Here is a 14,822-nt window from a genome sequence, read left to right on the forward strand (position 1 = left end):
TAGCATAGTTTGTCCACATTAGGTAGCATAGTTTCCCCACAATAGGTAGCACAGATTCCCCACATTAGGTAACATAGTTTCCCCACATTAGGTAGCATAGTTTCCCCACATTAGGTAGCACAGATTCCCCACATTAGGTAACATCGTTTCCCCACATTAGGTAGCATAGTTTCCCCACATTAGGTAGCACAGATTCCCCACATCAGGTAACATAGTTTCCCCACATTAGGTAGCATAGTTTGTCCACATTAGGTAGCATAGTTTCCCCACAATAGGTAGCACAGATTCCCCACATTAGGTAACATAGTTTCCCCACATTAGGTAGCATAGTTTCCCCACATTAGGTAGCATAGATTCCCTACATTAGGTAGCATAGTTTGCCCACACTAGGTAGCATAGTTTGTCCACATTAGGTAGCATAGTTTCCCCACAATAGGTAGCACAGATTCCCCACATTAGGTAACATAGTTTCCCCACATTAGGTAGCATAGTTTCCCCACATTAGGTAGCACAGATTCCCCACATTAGGTAACATAGTTTCCCCACATTAGGTAGCATAGTTTCCCCACATTAGGTAGCACAGATTCCCCACATCAGGTAACATAGTTTCCCCACATTAGGTAACATAGTTTCCCCACATTAGGTAGCAAAGTTTGCCCACATTAGGTAGCACAGATTCCCCACATTAGGTAACATAGTTTCCCCACATTAGGTAGCATAGTTTCCCCACATTAGGTAGCACAGATTCCCCACATTAGGTAACATAGTTTCCCCACATTAGGTAGCATAGCTTCCCCACATTAGGTAGCATACTATCCCCACATTAGGTAACATAGTTTCCCCACATTAGGTAGCATAGATTCCTCACATTAGGTAGCCATAGCCCCCCCAAACACACAGACAGACACAGACACACACAGAGACACACTTACCTGCCCTGCACAGCGCTTCTCCTCTCCGGCAGCGGCCTGACGAGTGACGTCACTGACGTCCTCCTGAGCGGGTCTGCAGAAGTACGTCACTTGTGCGACGTCCCTCGTCAGACCCTGGTTGGCCGGAGGCAGACTCACTGTCTAAAGTGCCCGCTGCGCTATTATACCCTGCAGCTGCTTTAGAACAGTGAGCAGCGGCGGCGCCAACCCTACCATGAACCTACTAGGCACAAAAAAAAAAGGGGGCAGCAAAATGCCGCCCCTGAAAAGTGCCACCTGGGACTTATGGTCCCACCGGGTCCCATGGTAGGGCCGACCAGAGGCGGCTCTAGACTTTGTGAGGCCTTAGGCGAAACTTGAACATGAGGCCCTGCTTTATTTTCTGCTGAAATTACATGGTGGTCCGGCTGTGAGATGGTTATACTGTGACATCCCTGTGTATTATCTCTGTACTGTGCCATCACTCTGTGTATTATCCCTGTAATGTGACATCACTGTGTATTAACTCTGTACTGTGCCATCACTGTGTATTATCCCTGTACTGTGACGTCACTGTGTATTATCTCTGTACTGTGCCATCACTCTGTGTATTATCCCTGTACTGTGACATCACTGTGTGTATTATCCCTGTACTGTAACAACACTGTGTATTATCCCTGTACTGTGACATCACTGTGTATTATCTCTGTACTTTGACATCATTGTGTATTGTCCCTGTACTGTGACATCACTGTGTGTATTATCCCTGTAATGTGACATCACTGTGTATTATCCCTGCACTGTGACATCACTCTGTATATTATCCCTGTACTGTGATAACACTCTGTATATTATCCCTGTACTGTGACATCACTGTGTGTATTATCCCTGTACTGTGACATCACTGTTACGCCTAGCGCTCCGGGTCCCCGCTCCTCCCCGGAGCGCTCACGGCGTCCTTCTCCCTGCAGCTCCCCGGTCAGCGCTGACCGGGAGCGCTGCTCTGCCATGGCCGTTGGGGATGCGATTCGCACAGCGGGACGCGCCCGCTTGCGAGTCGCATCCCAGGTCACTTACCCGTTCCCGTCTCCTGCGATCATGTGCTGGCGCGCGCGGCTCCGCTCTCTAGGGCGCGCGCGCGCCAGCTCCCTGAGACTTAAAGGGCCAGTGCACCAATGATTGGTGCCTGGCCCAATTAGCTTAATTGGTTCCCACCTGTTGCCTTAGTGCCAGTGAAAGCGTTTTGTATGTTTATACCCTGTGTACCAGAACTACTGCTATCTCCCCTGACTACGAACCTTGCCGCCTGCCCCCGACCTTCTGCTACGTCCGACTTTGCTTCTGCCTACTCCCTTGTACCTCGCCTATCTTCAGCAGCCAGAGAGGTGCCGTTGCTAGTGGATACGACCTGGTCACTACCGCCGCAGCAAGACCATCCCGCTTTGCGGCGGGCTCTGGTGAAAACCAGTAGTGTCTTAGAACCGGTCCACTAGCACGGTCCTCGCCATCCCTCTCTGGCACAGAGGATCCACCTCCTGCCAGCCGGCATCGTGACAGTAGATCCGGCCATGGATCCCGCTGAGGTTCCCCAGCAGTCCATCTCTGATCTCACCACGGTGGTCGCCCAGCAATCCCGACAGATCGCCCATCTATCCCACCGGCTGTCGGAAATGTCCACCATTGTGCACCAACTTCAGTCGCAACTGCAGCAGCAATCATCTCCTCCGCCACCTCCTGCACCCCTTCCGCAGCGAGTGGCCGCTCCTAGCCTCCGCCTGTCCTTGCCGGACAAATTTAATGGGGACTCTAAGTTTTGCCGTGGCTTTCTTTCGCAATGTTCCTTGCACTTGGAGATGATGTCGGATCAGTTTCCTACTGAAAGGTCTAGGGTGGCTTTCGTGGTCAGCCTTCTGTCTGGAAAGGCCCTGTCATGGGCCACACCGCTCTGGGACCGCGATGACCCCGTCACTGCCTCTGTACACTCCTTCTTCTCGGAAATTCGAAGCGTCTTTGAGGAACCTGCCCGAGCCTCTTCTGCTGAGACTGCCCTGCTGAACCTGGTCCAGGGTAATTCCTCCGTTGGCGAGTACGCCATACAATTCCGTACTCTTGCTTCTGAACTATCCTGGAATAATGAGGCTCTCTGCGCGACCTTTAAAAAAGGCCTATCCAGCAACATTAAAGATGTTCTGGCCGCACGAGAGACTCCTGCTAACCTGCATGAACTCATTCATCTAGCCACTCGCATTGACATGCGTTTTTCTGAGAGGCATCAAGAGCTCCGCCAGGAAAAAGACTTGGATCTCTGGACACCTCTCCCACAGTCTCCACTGCAATCTGCGCCTAGGCCTCCCGCCGAGGAGGCCATGCAAGTGGATCGGTCTCGCCTGACCCTGGAAGAGAGGAATCGCCGTAAGGAAGAGAATCTTTGTCTATACTGTGCCAGTACTGAACATTTTTTGGTGGATTGCCCAATCCGTCCTCCACGTCTGGGAAACGCACGCTCGCACCCAGCTCTCGTGGGTGTGGCGTCTCTTGATGCCAAGTCGGCTTCTCCACGTCTCACGGTACCTGTTCGGATTTCCACTTCAGCCAGCTCTCCCCTCTCAGCCGTGGCCTGCCTGGACTCTGGAGCTTCTGGGAATTTTATTCGGGAATCCTTAGTGAATAAATTCCGCATTCCGGTGACCCGTCTTGTGAAGCCACTCCACGTTTCCGCGGTCAACGGAGCCAGGTTGGATTGTACCATACGCTTCCGCACGGAGCCCCTTCTAATGAGCATCGGATCTCATCACGAGAGGATTGAACTTTTGGTCCTCCCCAATTGCACCTCGGAAATTCTCCTTGGACTTCCCTGGCTTCAACTTCATTCCCCAACCCTGGATTGGTCCACTGGGGAGATCAAGAGTTGGGGGCCCTCTTGTTCCAAGGACTGTCTAAGACCGGTTCCCAGTAACCCTTGCCGTGACTCTGTGGTTCCTCCTGTATCCGCTCCCCCTAAGGTCATTAAGGACTCTGCCTGCCTCAGGAAATGCCTCTCCCCCCCTCCCAGTCCCATCAGGCAAACCTCTGTGTCCCCTCATGGCCCTCGTCCTGGTGTCACACTACCCCGTGCCAGGTCTCGCCCTCTGCCCTCTCTCCCCATTCCTACTCCTGCGGTTCTGCCTGCCGTTGAGGAATCCCTCCATCCTTTCCCGGTGTCCTCATCCCAGGGGAGGCAGTTACCCGATAAAGAGAAGGGGAGACCTAAGGGGGGGGGTACTGTTACGCCTAGCGCTCCGGGTCCCCGCTCCTCCCCGGAGCGCTCACGGCGTCCTTCTCCCTGCAGCTCCCCGGTCAGCGCTGACCGGGAGCGCTGCTCTGCCATGGCCGTTGGGGATGCGATTCGCACAGCGGGACGCGCCCGCTTGCGAGTCGCATCCCAGGTCACTTACCCGTTCCCGTCTCCTGCGATCATGTGCTGGCGCGCGCGGCTCCGCTCTCTAGGGCGCGCGCGCGCCAGCTCCCTGAGACTTAAAGGGCCAGTGCACCAATGATTGGTGCCTGGCCCAATTAGCTTAATTGGTTCCCACCTGTTGCCTTAGTGCCAGTGAAAGCGTTTTGTATGTTTATACCCTGTGTACCAGAACTACTGCTATCTCCCCTGACTACGAACCTTGCCGCCTGCCCCCGACCTTCTGCTACGTCCGACTTTGCTTCTGCCTACTCCCTTGTACCTCGCCTATCTTCAGCAGCCAGAGAGGTGCCGTTGCTAGTGGATACGACCTGGTCACTACCGCCGCAGCAAGACCATCCCGCTTTGCGGCGGGCTCTGGTGAAAACCAGTAGTGTCTTAGAACCGGTCCACTAGCACGGTCCTCGCCATCCCTCTCTGGCACAGAGGATCCACCTCCTGCCAGCCGGCATCGTGACAATCACTGTGTACTATCCCTGTACTGTGACATCACTGTGTACTATCTCTGTACTGTGACATCGCTGTGTATTATCCCTGTACTGTGACATCACTGTGTATTATTCCTGTACTGTGACATCACTGTGTATTATTCCTGTACTGTGACATCACTGTGTGTATTATCTCTGTACTGTGACATCACTGTGTATTATCCCTGTACTGTGACGTCACTGTGTATTATCCCTGTACTGTGACGTCACTGTGTATTATCCCTGTACTATGACATCACTGTGTATATTATCCCTCCCTGTACTGTGACATCACTGTGTGTATTATCTCTGTACTGTGACATCACTGTGTATTATCCCTGTACTGTGACATCGCTGTGTATATCATCTCTGTACTGTGACATCACTGTGTATTATCCCTGTACTGTGACATCACTGTGTGCATTATCTCTGTACTGTGACATCACTGTGTGTATTATCCCTGTACTGTGACATCACTGTGTGTATTATCCCTGTACTGTGACATCACTGTGTATATTATCCCTGTACTGTGACATCACTGTGTGTATTATCCCTGTACTGTGACCTCACTGTGTGTATTATCCCTGTACTGTGACATCACTGTGTGTATTATCTCTGTACTGTGACATCACTGTGTGTATTATCCCTGTACTGTGACATCACTGTGTATTATCCCTGTACTGTGACATCACTCTGTATATTATCACTGTACTGTGACATCACTCTGTATATTATCCCTGTAGTGTGACATCACTGTGTATTATTCCTGTACGGTGACATCACTGTGTACTATTCCTGTACTGTGACATCACTGTGTATTATTCCTGTACTGTGACATCACTGTGTATTATTCCTGTACTGTGACATCACTGTGTGTATTATCTCTGTACTGTCACATCACTGTGCATTATCCCTGTACTGTGACATCACTGTGTATTATCCCTGTACTGTGACGTCACTGTGTATTATCCCTGTACTATGGCATCACTGTGTATATTATCCCTCCCTGTACTGTGACATCACTGTGTGTATTATCTCTGTACTGTGACATCACTGTGTGTATTATCTCTGTACTGTGACATCACTGTGTGTATTATCTCTGTACTGTGACATCACTGTGTGTATTATCCCTGTACTGTGACATCACTGTGTAATATCCCTGTACCGTGACATCACTATGTATTATCCCTGTACTGTGACATCACTGTGTATATTATCCCTGTACTGTGACATCACTGTGTATATTATCCCTGTACTGTGACATCACTGTGTGTATTATCCCTGTACTGTGACATCACTGTGTGTATTATCCCTGTACTGTTACATCACTGTGTATATTATCTCTGAACTATAACATCACTGTGTGTTATCTCTATACTGCAACATCACTGTTGATACTTACACTGCACTGTGACATCACTGTAAATATTAAGCCTGTATACCCTAATGTCACTGTACATATTTACCTTGCACTGCGAGTGACAATACAGGGTAAATATGCACAGTGACATCACAGTTCAGAGTTTATATAAACAGTAATGTCTCTGTACAGGGACACTAAACAGTTTTGCCACTACAGGGTTAATAAACGCAGTGTTGTCACAGTAGAGGGTAACTATACAGTGATGTCATTGTACCGGGAAAATATACACAGTGAAGTCAGCATTCAAGAATAATAAACTGTGATGTCACTACAGGGTTGTTATACACAGTGACATCAAATTACAGGATGAAGCACAGTGATGTCACAGTTTATTATGAAGCACAGTGATGTCACAGTTTATTATGAAGCACAGTGATGTCACAGTTTATTATGAAGCACAGTGATGTCACAGTTTATTATGAAGCACAGTGATGTCACAGTTTATTATGAAGCACAGTGATGTCACAGTTTATTATGAAGCACAGTGATGTCAGTTTATTATGAAGCACAGTGATGTCACAGTTTATTATGAAGCACAGTGATGTCACAGTTTATTATGAAGCACAGTGATGTCACAGTTTATTATGAAGCACAGTGATGTCACAGTTTATTATGAAGCACAGTGATGTCACAGTTTATTATGAAGCACAGTGATGTCACAGTTTATTATGAAGCACAGTGATGTCACAGTTTATTATGAAGCACAGTGACGTCACAGTTTATTATGAAGCACAGTGACGTCACAGTTTATTATGAAGCACAGTGACGTCACAGTTTATTATGAAGCACAGTGATGTCAGTTTATTATGAAGCACAGTTGTCACGATGCCGGCTGGCAGGAGGTGGATCCTCTGTGCCAGAGAGGGATAGCGAGGACCGTGCTAGTGGACCGGTTCTAAGACACTACTGGTTTTCACCAGAGCCCGCCGCAAAGCGGGATGGTCTTGCTGCGGCGATAGTGACCAGGTCGTATCCACTAGCAACGGCTCACCTCTCTGGCTGCTGAAGATAGGCGAGGTACAAGGGAGTAGGCAGAAGCAAAGTCGGACGTAGCAGAAGGTCGGGGGCAGGCGGCAAGGTTCGTAGTCAGGGGAGATAGCAGAAGTTCTGGTACACAGGCTTTAAACACACAAAACGCTTTCACTAGGCACAAGGGCAACAAGATCCGGCAAGGAAGTGCATGGGAGGAGGTTAGATATAGTCAGGGACCAGGTGGAAGCCAATTAAGCTAATTGGGCCAGGCACCAATCATTGGTGCACTGGCCCTTTAAGTCTCAGGGAGCTGGCGCGCGCGCGCCCTAGAGAGCGGAGCCGCGCGCGCCAGCACATGACAGCAGGGGACGGGAACGGGTAAGTGACCTGGGATGCGATTCGCGAGCGGGCGCGTCCCGCTGTGCGAATCGCATCCCCAACGGCCATGACAGAGCAGCGCTCCCGGTCAGCGGGACTGACCGGGGAGCTGCAGGGAGAAAGACGCCGTGAGCGCTCCGGGGAGGAGCGGGGGCCCGGAGCGCTAGGCGTAACAACAGTGATGTCACAGTTTATTATGAAGCACAGTGATGTCACAGTTTTTTATGAAGCACAGTGATGTCACAGTTTATTATGAAGCACAGTGATGTCACAGTTTATTATGAAGCACAGTGATGTCAGTTTATTATGAAGCACAGTGATGTCACAGTTTATTATGAAGCACAGTGATGTCACAGTTTATTATGAAGCACAGTGATGTCACAGTTTATTATGAAGCACAGTGATGTCACAGTTTATTATGAAGCACAGTGATGTCACAGTTTATTATGAAGCACAGTGATGTCACAGTTTATTATGAAGCACAGTGATGTCACAGTTTATTATGAAGCACAGTGATGTCACAGTTTATTATGAAGCACAGTGATGTCACAGTTTATTATGAAGCACAGTGATGTCACAGAGACTACAGAATGTACAGTATGATGAAGATGGCGGGATGCTATTGAAACGTCACACATACATGGGGGAATAAAACACTTTGTTTTTGCACCTTATCTGGGAGTGCCGCTGGATCTTTAGTTTTGTAGATAGATAGATAGATGATATATAGATAGATAGATAATAGATAAGAGATAGATAGATATGAGATAGATAGATAGATAATAGATATGAGATAGATAGATATGAGATAGATAGATAGATAGATAGATCAGTGTATCCCAATCCGGGGGCCTCTAGCTATTCCAAAACGACAACTCCCAGCATGTCTTTGGCTTTATGAGCATACTAGGAGTTGTAGTTTTGCAACAGCTGGAGGCCCCCTGGTTGGGAAACACTGATCTATCTATCTATCAATCATCTATCTATCCATCTATCTCCTATCTATCTAAATCATATCTATCTATCATCTATCTATCTATATCATATCTATCTATCTATCTATCATCTATCTATCTATCATCTATTAATCTATCTTTCTATCTATATCATATCTATCTATCTATATATCTACATATCATCTATCTATCTATCTCTCATATCTATCTATCTTTCATCTATCTCTCATCTATCTGAGATAGATATGAGATAGATAGATAAATAGAAAGATAGATAGATACATAAATAAATGGATATAGATAGATGGATAGATAGATAGATATGATATAGATAGATAGGAGATAGATGGATAGATAGATAAAAAAAAACTCCAGAAGAGCAGCACAACAAAATTAAGATATATGCTTTTGATATTATTCTTTTGAATTTGGATCATCTTCAGAATGAGTTGATTGGTGTACAAACAAGAGTCACTGAGTTGGAACAGAGTTTGGCTAAAATGTTGTCTGGAGAGGAGTATTCTACATATATGGAGGGCAATAAGAAAATCTTGGATAAATTTAAAAGTGAAGTAATGGATGTAAAGAAAAGGAAATGGTATCGTGATCAGATGGACTATACTAAAGGCAGAGTTTACACGTGGAACCAACAGTGGTCCAATAATACGGACAGTCAGTTTTTTTCTCCCCGTCGGCGCAAATCTAATAAATCTTTTTCTAGGAATGTTACAAATAACCCTGCTTCTTCTAAAGATTTTTTAGGAGAGGGTCTGTCTGTGAACACCTCCACGGGAGACCCACCAGAAGAGGTGGTCGAAAAAGACATCGGTCAAGGAAGAACCAGAAGACAGAAACAAGGGAAATTAACACCTGCCCTATTCCGGGACAGCAGGAAAAAGACCTGAAAGATACTCAGACTGTGGTAAATATATCTTCCCATGTACTCTCTGATGCCGAATTAGCTTTATTATCCAAAGGGTTGTCGTTTTGTCCTATATCTACTGTTAATTGGTTTGAACTGGAGTGTGATTTACAAGATTTTTTCAGACGTATCAAATTAAAAATTTGGTTTAATGATGTAAGAAATAGTGGGGAGACAATGCATGGAGAACAAGTAGCTGGTGGTTTGTTACAACTTAAGAAGTTTGATTTATATAACAAAAGTAATTTTAACCCAGCGCTTGTCTCCCATCCATTGGAGACATTTATCACATTAGTACGGAATGATATGGAGTTACTGAAAGAAAATATTTTACAAACTGGTAATGTGCAGCACAATCTCTCCTTAAAGGAGAAAGAAGCCATTGATCTGCTCGTCCATAACCACGGCCTCACCATTAAACCCGCGGACAAAGGGGGTGGGGTCGTGGTTATGGACCTAGCAGATTACAAGAAAGAGGTATATCGACAATTATTAGATGTACGGACCTATAGGGTATTAGAGTTTGATCCTAAAAAAGTTATATTGGGGAAACTTACATCTATTGTAGAACAAGCATTTGTGGAAGGCATCATTGATGAGAGCCTTAGAGAATTTCTTGTAGTTAATAATCCGGTTACACCTGTCATTTATGTTCTCCCCAAAGTACATAAATCTTTGGTTAATCCACCAGGCCGCCCTATAGTTTCTGGGCGTAATTCACTCCTCAGTAATGCCTCCATTTTCCTCGATAGGGTTTTTAGACCTTTTGTTTTTAGGACTCAGTCCTATATACAAGATACTACCGATTTTCTAAATAAGATTCAAGATGTACAGACTCGAGAAGACACCATTTTGGTGTCATTTGATATCACAAGTCTATACACCTCGATTAGTCATGAACGAGGCCTAATGGCAATTTCTAGAGTACTGGCGACATCTGAATTCCCCATAGCGGCCCGACAGTTTATGTTAGATTTATTAGAACTTATACTTACCAACAATTACTTTATGTTTGAAGAAAAATTTTATTTACAATTAGTCGGGACCGCTATGGGGACAATGTCGCGCCCATGTATGCCAACTTGTATGTTGCCACAATGGAGGAGGATGTCATCTACCCGTCCCACCATGCCAGACATTGTCTGGCATGGTGGCGATATATTGATGACATCTTCCTCCTGTGGAATGGTTCTGTGGATGAATTAAATCTATTCCACCAATTTCTAAATTCAATTGACCCCAACATTGAATTTACTATGACTTTTTCCCTAGAGGGCATCAGTTTTCTTGATGTCTGGGTGGGCAAAAAGGATGGACAGATTTTCACGTCATTGTATACTAAACCAACAGATAAAAATACGCTATTGCACTTCAAAAGTTGTCATCCTAGAAGGATGATCGAATCACTCCCGTACAGCCAGCTACTTAGAGCAAAACGTATAGTAAGTGACGAATTAATTCTGGACTCTACTTTGGATACCATCTCTTCCAATTTTTTGGAGAGAGGGTATCCCAAAGACATAATTGACAGACAGCGAAATAAATTACAGACTCTTGACAGACAATCTACTTTGACAAAAGTTAGTAAGACTCAAAAAGCAAGAAGAATTCCCTTCACATCAGTGTATAATAACCATGGTGGTAAAATTGCGGGTGTTATCAACAAACACTGGACCATATTACAAAAAAGTTTCAAGGGAATTGAGGAGTTTTCCACATTTCCCTTGATGTCCTATAAAAGATCACGAAATTTGAGGGATAAACTGGTAAAATCTACCATTGACTCACCCCAAACCCTTAGACAGACTGTACTCAGTATACGTAATTTTGGCTCTTTTCCATGTCTAACATGTGTGGATTGTAAATTTATGACAAAGGGATCTAGCTTTAGACACCCAGGGACCAGGATGGAATATCCTCTTAAATTTTACCTCACTTGTGACTCAACCTGGGTAATTTATATTCTGACTTGCCCATGTAATTTAGTCTACGTGGGGCAAACTACTTTGAATTTGAAAACTAGAATTAATAACCATAGGTTTAGCATACGTAAACGTCGGTTGGACCTCCCGGTGTCCAAGCACTTCACTGAGCTTGGCGACTTGGAGAAGGACCTACGTTTTATGGCAATTGATCATATACCACATCCTGTGAGAGGGGGTGATAGATTAGCAATCTTGAAACGACGTGAATTGTGGTGGATACATAAACTTAAAACACTACGTCCCTATGGTCTTAATGCGGATTTCAATATTATGTAGAAAACTTGTATACAGAGGTGGCCTACAAACAGCCCCTAAATTCCATTTATCCGTTGTTATACTTACCTCCTCTATACATATGTAATGTGATATACAAATACAATGTCATAATTCTAATAATATATTTCTTTATTTTTTAGATTTCTACAACCATAGGAGGAGACATCACCTACTCCAACATATGTGAATTAAGATAAATTTCTACACTGTGGCGAATATTTTTTAATTAATTTTTTGTATTATTACAATCTGATGTGGTGAATTAAATAAAGTTACACAGATTCAGCACTGTTGTGGTACTACTTGGACCGTGGTTGGTGGATTCCATCATGTGGGGTATATATGCGCATATTACATCATTCTGGGGTATTTTTCAAAATTTTTTAATCTTCTTTATTTCTGTCTTTACATTTATTATTTTTTTAGTACTTATTTATATTTTTATTTTTTTCCTTTTGTTTTTTATTATGTTTTGTTCTTATTATTTTGAATTACACTAGGCAGTATGCCTAGGGTTCAGCGCTGCTGAATAAGCGGGCGCCCTTGAGTATAGCCCAGGTGGGGTGAATCCAGTGGGGTGAGGGCTTGACGGTCCTGAACACAGGAGTCCCCCCTTTGATGGATGACTCCTTGGCCCTATTAGGGGTTAAGCCAGTTATCTATCCCTGGCCCAACAAGGTGTAACCCTATTAATATTATACAAAAATAATGAAAACACAACTGCAAAAAAAGAAACAATGTTTTATGGATTATATTTCATTTTATTTTTTATTTTTATTTTTTATTTCTTATTTTCTACTTTTTTGTTCATTATTATTTGTGTTTTTTTATGTTCTTTCAATTTTTTGCTCCTAATCTTCTCTTACTCTGTTATGCGCCCTGTAACCCCCATGTTGTGGCATCTGAATCCATGGTCCTGTTTGTGCCCTCTTCTTTGCTGATACCTGTGTTCTTGTTTTCTTCTCTTCTATATATACACATCTCGCGGCCTGGATTGTCACCTGCGATCGTGCTCCGGCTGCCTCTGTACACTGCCTCGCAGATAGCGTTGGCCGTTGCCGGGGTAGCGGATCACGTGAGCGGGTGAGTCACATGACCGCGAGCGTGTATGCAGAAGTATCCACAGCCTGTTTGCGCAGATGCAATAGCTAGTAGCCCACGCTTACGGCGCCATTGTATGGAGCAGGTGGATGTTTCCTCCTCACTATGCAGTATGTACTATTTTATGATGTTTATTATATACACAGGTGTTTATGATTGTATGATTATATGCAATCATATCTTGAGATGTATTTTCAAGCTGTATTTTAACTTTTTGTATGATTCTTATGCACTATATGCACCATAGCACTTTATCTACACTGATGCACTATGTGCTATATAATTATGTAACGCACTGTTTTTATTTTTATATGATGTTTATATGATTGGCACTTTATGAATTGATTTGCACTAATTAATTGTTTGGGGCATAAAAGCCCTGTGGTGTTTGTATATCACTATGCTTGAAAATGGCTCCAGGAGGAGTTGAAACGTTGTAATGCTGACATGAGATATTAAATCACACTGTTTTTTGGGGTGCTGCGCCTGTTTTTGGTTTCTGTCTATGGAGGACTTTGATCGAGTCTTTTTTGGATGCTGGCACCACCATTGTTTGCTGGATTAGATAAGTAGTGCTGCATTTATTTGGGACTATATATATATATATATATATATATATATATATATATATATATGAGATAGATAGAAAGATAGATAGATAAATAGATGATATATAGATAGAGAGATGATATATAGAAAGATACATAAATAGATGGATAGATAGATGATAGACAGATCGATAGATGGATGATAGATACATAGATATGATATAGATAGATAGATGATAGATAGATATGATATAGATGGATATGATATAGATAGATATGATATAGATAGATAGATAGATAGATAGGAGATAGATGAATATGATATAGATAGATGGATATGATATAGATAAATTTATATGATATAGATAGATAGATCAGTTTCCCAACCAGGGGGCCTCCAGCTGTTGCAAAACTACAACTCCCAGCATTCCTTTGGCTTTATGAGCATACTGGGAGTTGTAGTTTTATAACAGCTGGAGGCCCCCCTAGTTGGGAAACACTGATGTATATCAATCATCTATCTATTATCTATCTATCTATCCAAAAAAAAAATCAAGAGACCAGCAGCACACAGAAAAATTAGTGCAAAAAAGGTGGAGATTTATTGCATTATCCCAGTGTACAAAAGAAGCGACGTTTCAGCGACCTCTCGTCACCGTTCTCAAGGAGCTTGTACGCTGGGATAATGCAATAAATCTCCACCTTTTTTGCACTAATTTTTCTGTGTGCTGCTGGTCTCTTGCTTTTTTCTAGTACAAGTGAACGTCTCACCAAGATCCACACCCAGCATGCACCGTGCACCCAGCATGCACCATTGCATTGGTTTTCTTAATTTTGTTGTGCTGCTCTTCTGGAGTTTTTTTTTAATCTATCTATCCATCTATCTCCTATCTATCTATATCATATCTATCTATCTATCCATCTATCTATATCCATTTATTTATGTATCTATCTATCTTTCTATTTATCTATCTATCTCATACCTATCTCAGATAGATGAGAGATAGATGAAAGATAGATAGATATGAGAGATAGATAGATAGATGATATGTAGATATATAGATAGATAGATATGATATAGATAGAAAGATAGATTAATAGATGATAGATAGATAGATGATAGATAGATAGATATGATATAGATAGATAGATAGATAGATAGATAGATAGATGATAGATAGATATGATTTAGATAGATAGGAGATAGATGGATAGATAGATGATTGATAGATAGATAGATCAGTGTTTCCCAACCAGGGGGCCTCCAGCTGTTGCAAAACTACAACTCCTAGTATGCTCATAAAGCCAAAGACATGCTGGGAGTTGTCGTTTTGGAATAGCTAGAGGCCCCCGGATTGGGATACACTGATCTATCTATCTATCTCATATCTATCTATCTATCTATCTCATATCTATCTATCTGATATCT

The sequence above is a fragment of the Hyla sarda genome, chromosome 8 (assembly GCF_029499605.1).
Source record: "Hyla sarda isolate aHylSar1 chromosome 8, aHylSar1.hap1, whole genome shotgun sequence".
In the NCBI taxonomy this organism is placed as follows: Eukaryota; Metazoa; Chordata; class Amphibia; order Anura; family Hylidae; genus Hyla; species Hyla sarda.